Here is an 8,162-nt window from a genome sequence, read left to right on the forward strand (position 1 = left end):
CAAAACTGCAAACCATATTTTTCCTAGAGATTCCAATTAAAAAGTTTGATATTTTGGTGAAACATTGCAGAATTAATTTTTATAGTTTTTTGCACAAAGTTGGAAATTTATATTATATGGTTCTTGTTAGGAAAAGAGCTTATATGAAAGTTTTTTTAAAAGGTAATCAAAGCAACAAAAAAAAATCTTATTATATGAAAACAGTGTTTTTGTTTATGTAAACACTTGTAAATTACGAGTAGATAAGTAGGTGTTCACTTATCTTGAAAATTTCACTTTAAAATCGTCTACTTCAATTTTGTTGTTTACTTTTCCAATGCACTTTTTAAGCGGAAAACCAAACCAATTTCTTATCAATATCTACGTAATTATAAGTATGTATATGTATGTACCTATGTAGCTGTTGAAAAATAAATTTATTATTCAATGTTCCTGGGCGATTTGCTCACGTGCACACGTTTTAGTGGCAATCATTCTCGTGAACTCATTGGATTTCGCCTAGCTACAAAGGATTTTCCATTACTTCATTCAGTCAGATTAGACTTCAACCTTTTAAATTTCTTTCAGGTGACGAAAGTTACACTTACATAAAAGTCATATTAACCCGAGCTTGTACGAGAGAGCCGCTTCATCTACCGACTGATCGATTAACGCTCGCTTCAATCAAACCATCAAATTGTTGGTGAACATTTGTTATTAGTTGAGTTTTCGGATCGAAAGAGTCTCTGTCTGAAACCTAGTTTGGTATCAAACAGCCACTCTGACCGAACTGGTGGTGCTTCTCAACATCACTTTGGCACAAAGGTAACTTATTTTCCTCCTGTCTAAAGCGGCTTTTAAATCGACAAATATTTGGTGCATAGTGAATACGTGGTCTATGGTGGATTTGCCAGGTTTAAAGCCACACTGATATGGCCCAATCAGTTCGTTGACAGTGGGCTTTAGCCTTTCACAGAACACGCTCGAAAAAGCTTTATACACCCTTTAAGGCTGATCCCACACAGAGAAACCTAAAATGCCGGCAGCTCAACAGTTTTATTATTTTTGATATTTGTACCTCGTTATAGTCAGGCGGTGGGACATCGACACCGTCATTATCTCCTAAGAGCTCGGGTTTATCTTCTCCCCTACTTTCAGTGCTGCTACCATTCACCGCTCCCACACATCTAGTGTTTCTCCAGATCGCAGCGTGGTTCTGTGGGCGATCTCTTTTTCTCCTCAGTAGCTCGCTGAAACCCGCCTACCTATTCGGCGTCCATACGAAGTGAAAGCGAAATATGTTGCCATTGCTCGCATATGTCGGTTTTTGTCGAATAGTTCTCTCTGAGAGCAGGCAAAGGCAACTTCTCCATCAAAGTTCCGGACATTTCCAACCATACGCTGAAATCGTAGCCCTTTTTGCGTTCACCGTGGTCGTCACCAAAATAAGGCGGTCTGATCCGCAACTCTTTTGTTCATTTTATTGTTGTTTTTTTTTACGTGGCGGATCCCAAAAACACTGCACAACCCTTTGCTGGGGATTTACCTTCTCAAATTTTGCTCGCATGGAAACGGGAGCTGAATTGCCAAACAGAGGATACTTTTTGTAAACAATGTATATCACATGAACTCGCTTTCGATATCGGGAAATAAAAATTTGATTGAACACTCAATTTTGAGCTGCTCTACGCGGCAACTAGCAGCAGATAGAAACCCAATATTTATACACGAGACGTGGTATTTGTTTCGATTCTGTGGATATAATTTTATCCTGTACACCAACGTCCGAAAAATTAGTTTTGAGGATCGGCCCTCTATAAATCGGCTTAATGCGCGCCGTTTAAATAAAAAAAAATGGATTCCATAAATACTTCACATACAACTGTTTTTGTCTGATCTCAACCTCGATTTTTAATTTACTCAATTTAAATTTAAATCTTACTGAAACTAAGCCTTAGTTTGATCTCTTCTAAATGTTTTACAGCTTTTTAAGCGATCGCGTTATACTAAAATGAATCATAAGCCATCAATCAATGAAAATCGATGTCGCATTGCATCGACCGGGAATCGAACCCGGGCCGTCCGCGTGGGAGGCGAACATTCTACCATTGGACCACCGATGCAGGTGATAAAGTTTTTCAAAATTATCATAAAATTGTATAGTGTCAATCACAACAAAACAAGCAAAGCAAAATAAGCAAACGAATTGTCTAAGCTTTTATAATACAAATACTAAGTGATAAATTGCTCACTTTGTGCCTTATCGCAATCGTGCTCTATTGAAATTCATATAATCAGTTGAACTGTTGAAGAGCGGACTTCGATTTAGAAGCTTTTGAAATAAAGTAACCAAATACGAGTATGTATGTATATAAGTATGTGCGTAAATCACTAGAGATAACTTTTCGTCGTATAGCGTTTTAAGAAGTGAAGATCGAGCTTACTTCTTGCAAACAAACTTTTATTTACGTAATTTTTTTATAAAAAAAAATTATATTGCATCTGCCGGGAATCGAACCCGGGCCGCACGGGTTCTCAAGCTACTACAAAAACACATTTGCAGTTGGTTTCGACAAAACTTTCTCAGATTCCTTCATGTGTAAAAAGCCAAAAAACCTGATTTTTCTTAGCCATTTATGGGTCAATCAGTTTGAAGTTTTTATACAGTAAACTACAAGTTTTCCCAAAAAATATCAAGCTTCATTTAATTTTGCGATAAACCAAAAATTTCAGGTTTTTAACGGTTTAACGGTAAGCTATGCAGTGCAGCGCACCACAAAACTCCGGCACTGCGTGAGGCGTTTAGATTGCGAAGTGCGAAAGGCAAAACGCAAAATAATAACAGCCACGCACCAATCATCGTTAAACTGTGCTCTTCACATGACCGGACACAGCTCTTTAAATCAATTGCTGCCCTGTGCAAGTCCCGTAAAAGATCTCTCACACTCTCTGACATCGATCAGCCCGGATATGGGAGTGTATATGTGCATGAGAGTTTGCCAAAAGTGTTGCGTGAGGTGATATCGTACGCCTCAGAACTCCGGAGAAAAAAGCTACTAACGTCTGCGTTCTCAATCAGGGGCAAAGTTTATATCAGGCGAAAACCAAACGAAGAGCGCCAATTAGTGTGCAGTACCGCTGACGTGAATACTCTTTTAAGCATAACATAAAATCATTCAATACACTAACAAAAAGAACACTCGCGCGTTTTTGTCAACATATTTTTCTCTTAACTAGTATTTAGTTTAGAATTTAATATAATGTTAATTTACGCTTCTCCTTCCCTTATGTTTCTATACCTGCGCTGCACATATTTTTCTTTATTTCTAACTTTTTGTTTGTTAACTTCTTTCGCTCTCTTACTCTTTCTTTTTTTCAAGTGCTGCAATTTGTTTGGCATTTTATGTGGCTTTTTGCTTGACATCAAAGTGCAATGTCTTCGATACTTTTGTTGTTTTGAATATTAACAGCCGCTTTCGTTCTAAAGACTATGACAGCACGTTTAATATGATGCGCATACTTGGTAGACAAAGAAACGGGTTAAAAATATGTCATCTTAACGCCCAGAGCTTACCAGCTAAAATAGATGAGTTCAGATACATTTTTGAATCGTCTGACATTGATGTTGTATGTGTTTCCGAGTCTTGGTTCTCTGCGTGGCATAGTGACAATTTGTTTTGTGTTGATGGATATAAACTTTGTCGTTTAGATAGACTTGGGCACGGTGGCGGTGTTGCCGTGTTCGTCAAATCTAGTTTGTCCTGTAGAATTAAATGTACATCAGAGCCTTATAGTTCAATTGAATACCTCTTTGTTGAAATCATGTGTAATCATTCAAAGATACTCATAGGATGTGTTTATAGACCTCACAAACACATTGGTTATGATAATTTTATAGATTTTATTGAAAATCTTAGCCTCACCTTTAGTGATATTGTAATAGCTGGAGATTTTAACAGTGATTTGCTGACTGAAAACAAATTTTCACTTGCAATGCAAAATCTGGGTCTTTTCCCAGTAAACACGTCAACCCCTACACATTACACCCAAACAAGCAGCACGCTCTTGGGCATATTTTTTGTAAATGATAGGTCGAAAGTTCTAATCTATGACCAGCTCTCCGTCCCAAATTTCTCTAAGCATGACCTCATTTTTCTAACACAGGATTTTAAGTTAGCTTGTAATACGGTTTCTTATTCATATCGAGATTTTATGCATATTAATTATGAGCAACTCGAAGAAGCTGTTGATGCCATACCCTGGGAGTATGTTTACACTTTGGTATCCACAAACGAGCAGGTGAATTTTCTTCAAACCAATATAAGTTCCCTATATGAACAGTATGTGCCGCTTGTAACAAAATCAGGCAATATTCGCAAACGGCCTTGGTTCAACAACTATATAAAGGGTCTTATTCAGAAGCGCAACAAGGCATATAGAAAGTGGAAACACCTGAAATGTGCAGCAACATATAATGTCTTCAAGGGTCATAGAAGAGAAGCCACCAGAGCCATTAAATTGCAAAAACTGAAATACTATGAGCATCAGTTTAGCACAGCAATAAGTTCTAAAAAAACATGGAAATATATTCGTGAAATAGGGATTGGCAACAAAAGTAATCATGTTTCAGAGAATATAAACGTAGATGAGCTGAATGAGAAATTTGTACAATTATCCGCCTGTAGCAGTAATATATGTCGTGAAAAGTACAGTGTATGTATGAATGGAACAATACCTGGTTTTACCTTCTCCAATATTGATGATTGTGCCGTTGTCGAGTCCGTCCTCAGTGTGAAATCTAATGCGATTGGTATAGACGGAATTCATCCGAAATTTTTTAAATGCTTATTGCCTAAAATTTTACCGTACGTAACTTATGTCTTCAACAGCATTTTGACCACGTCTGTTTTTCCTCACTGTTGGAAGTCGGCAAAAATCATTCCAATTAAGAAATCTAATGGGGATTTTAGACCCATCGCAATACTACCCTTTTTATCCAAGGTACTTGAGCGCATTATGCATACTCAGATAAATTCTTTTCTGAGTCGAAACCTGCTGGTGAATAGGTACCAATCTGGTTTTAGATCCAACCGAAGCTGTATAACGGCGCTAATTAGGGTATCAGACGACATCAGACTAAACATTGACAACGATCGCGTGACTTTATTAACACTTCTGGATCATTCCAAAGCTTTCGACACTGTTAATCACGATCTTCTAGCCTTGAAACTTAGCAACTTGTTTAACTTCTCGTCGACAGCATTAAATTTAATAAAATCATACCTCAATGATCGCTCACAAGCTGTTTGGGCCGGTGACATTATATCTAACTGCTTACCCGTAACTAAAGGCGTTCCCCAAGGCTCGACTCTCGGTCCTCTATTGTTTGTGTTATATGTAAACGATCTACAAAGTGTGTTAAAATATTGTGATATTCATGTATATGCAGATGATGTTCAACTATATGTCAGTTGCCCTTTTGTATCCGTTAATAATTGTATTAGTAACCTCAACACTGACTTAGATCACGTTAGCAAGTGGGCCTGTGACAATGGGTTACTTTTAAATCCAAGTAAATCACAGTGCATCGTTATTTACAAGAAGACTTTCAAACTTGAGGGCTACAGTGAAGTGAAATTGAACAACTCTGTTATAAAATTTGTTGACACTGCAAGAAACCTAGGGATAATTTTCAATAGAACCCTATCGTGGAATACCCACATTTATAGTGCAATAGGCAAGGTTTATGGCATGCTCCGTTCATTATGGACTATTCAGCACTTTACCCCAGAGAAAATTCGACTGCTTTTAGCTAAAACATTTCTGTTACCAACCTTATTGTATGGATGTGAACTGTATGCCAATTGTGATAGTCTGTGTCGTGGCAAACTTAATATCCTCTACAACAACATCGCCAGATACGTGTATTGTGTAAAACGTCGTGATCATATATCTGTTTTTGCCTTAAAAATATTTTCTATAAAGTTCGACGATTTATTAAAAGTAAAATGCCTAATGCTGCTTCACAAGGTAATTAACTCTCATGAGCCCAAATACCTTGTTGAACGAATTCAATTCACGAGATCGGCCCGATCACTTAACCTGCTTAGTATGACATACAGTTGCCTTGTATCTGAACGTCAGTTCTTTGTTTTTGCTGTTCGTCTTTGGAACGCTCTGCCATATAAGATCAAAACTATCCGAAGTACATCGCACTTTAAAAATGAGCTCTTACATAATTTTTGCCCTCTAAATTGCTAAGATGCACGTACACATATATTTTTCTTTTTTCTAATACTTCTTTGTTCTTCTTCTCCTCCTTACACATTTTTACAACCTACGGTTTCCCTTAATGTTAGTTTTTAAGCTTTTATAATTAAATTAAGTTCAAACACTGTAAAATAACTCATGGTTGTGTGTTTGATTATAATAAATAAATAAATAAATAAATAAAACCTGAATAAAAAACCAACCGTGACTATTTAAAACCCCGATTTTTTGGAAACGGTGCCCATCCCTAATTAATTTCGTAAAATGTAATAAAGCTTGATATCTTTGGGAAAAATTGTATTGACTGGAACTAAGTATTGACATTTATAAATGCCACGACTCATCATTATATTTGAAGTAAACGTTTGAAACGAAACAAAAAGTGCAATTGATTTTTCATGTGAAATTTTCCAAAAATAAAAATTATTCAGGGCGCCAAGAAACATTAACTTGGCACTGGTGCATACATATATATACAAATATACATATACACATACGCCAGATATTTATATGTAAATAAATTATACAAACAATACATCGATGGCTGAGTGGAAAATCTACCTATCTCGACAGCCAGTTGGAAAACGCCCTATTTCAGAAATTGATTGAAGAACGTCCTATTTTAAAAAATTTTACCGAACCTATCTCAGAACTTGTGTCAAAAACGCCCTGTCTAAGACATTTTCAATGTATTTTCATTTCAGATAGGGCGTTTTTGAACGTAATTCTGAGATAGGGTGTTCTGCAATCAAATTCTGAAGTGGGGCGTTCTTGGAAAGTTTTCCGGGATAGGGCATGCTCATGCTATTAAAAACATCAATAAAAAATAAAAAATAAATATTTGCATCGGCCGGGAATCGAACCCAGGCCGCCCGCGTGGCAGGCGAGCATTCTACCACTGAACCACCGATGCTCGTGGCGCTCGATACTCCGAACTCAAATTTCCCTAATGTTTTCTACATTATTACTCTCCATTTGTTTTTTTTTTGTCTCTCAATGTTGTTGATCTTTTCTTTTGCTTAGATTTATATTTATGTGCATACATACCACTGTTAATGTCGTCATTGTCGGCGACTTGTTCGCGCATACCCTGCAGCAATAAGGTGGCGTTAAGGACTAGTACTTCACTGGATAAAATTTGACTGGCCAGAATTGGGCATTTGCTTGCATCGAAAATGTCAGCCTTCGACCAGTCCCCAAGGAACCGGCCTAGAGATAGACAAAAAGTACAGTTTGGCAGTGACAGGGTGGTGTTGTCTTGCAATTCAGTTTAAAAAAATAATTAAAGAACACCACCCTGTAAATGTCCCAGTCGCTTGCTATGCTTGCCACTATTTGGTAGCTTTCAGGAGGGTCCGGGTTCAAATGCCGTCAGAAACAACATAGTTATAAAATAATAAATTTTTTTTTTTTTTTTGTGTTTCCGAATTATGAAAACGCATCTTTGAAGTGCAGAACGCAATCTTATTCCAACGAAAAAAATCTCCAAAATTGGACTAGTCCAGGACTATCTTACGGTCATTGTTGATTGGACCAGTCCTTTTCCAATGACACGCAAATGCTAAAAATGGCAGTTGAAACCATTGGCAGGGGAATTCTGCGGGACTAGTACTGGTAACAATAGGGACTATCTGAGGGCTAACCTAGGGTGAGTCTGAATTGCTGCAGGGTACATATTTATCAGTGAATAATACCAAAGTATAAAAACAACGAAAGCGTCGAAAGCATCTGTTAAATGAGCTTTGCGTGTAAGCGGTTACCCAACGCATAGCACTTCACATGTAGAAGTCTGTTGAATTTTGATTTTTACGTACAAATGGTATAACAGTGCATATGCATTACTGAGTTATTACGTACATACATACATACATACATACATACACTGAGAAAAAAATAAAGCAAATCGTCCCAGT

The 8,162-nt window shown here is 37.2% G+C and overlaps 1 protein-coding gene and 2 non-coding genes across 3 annotated transcripts in view; all 3 read right to left on the reverse strand.

Moving 5' to 3' along the window:
• LOC118740495 overlaps positions 1-8,162 on the reverse strand; it is a 139,165-nt gene that overhangs the window by 116,974 nt on the left and 14,029 nt on the right. The gene's annotated exons all lie outside the window — the stretch shown is intronic.
• Trnag-ccc lies at positions 2,032-2,102 on the reverse strand. Its single transcript has one exon. It is a non-coding gene; the product is annotated as a tRNA-Gly (tRNA).
• On the reverse strand, positions 7,092-7,162 carry Trnag-gcc. Its single transcript has one exon. It is a non-coding gene; the product is annotated as a tRNA-Gly (tRNA).

The sequence above is a fragment of the Rhagoletis pomonella genome, unplaced genomic scaffold (assembly GCF_013731165.1).
Source record: "Rhagoletis pomonella isolate Grant_MI unplaced genomic scaffold, Rhpom_1.0 Rhpom_scaffold_00006, whole genome shotgun sequence".
NCBI classification, from domain to species: Eukaryota; Metazoa; Arthropoda; class Insecta; order Diptera; family Tephritidae; genus Rhagoletis; species Rhagoletis pomonella.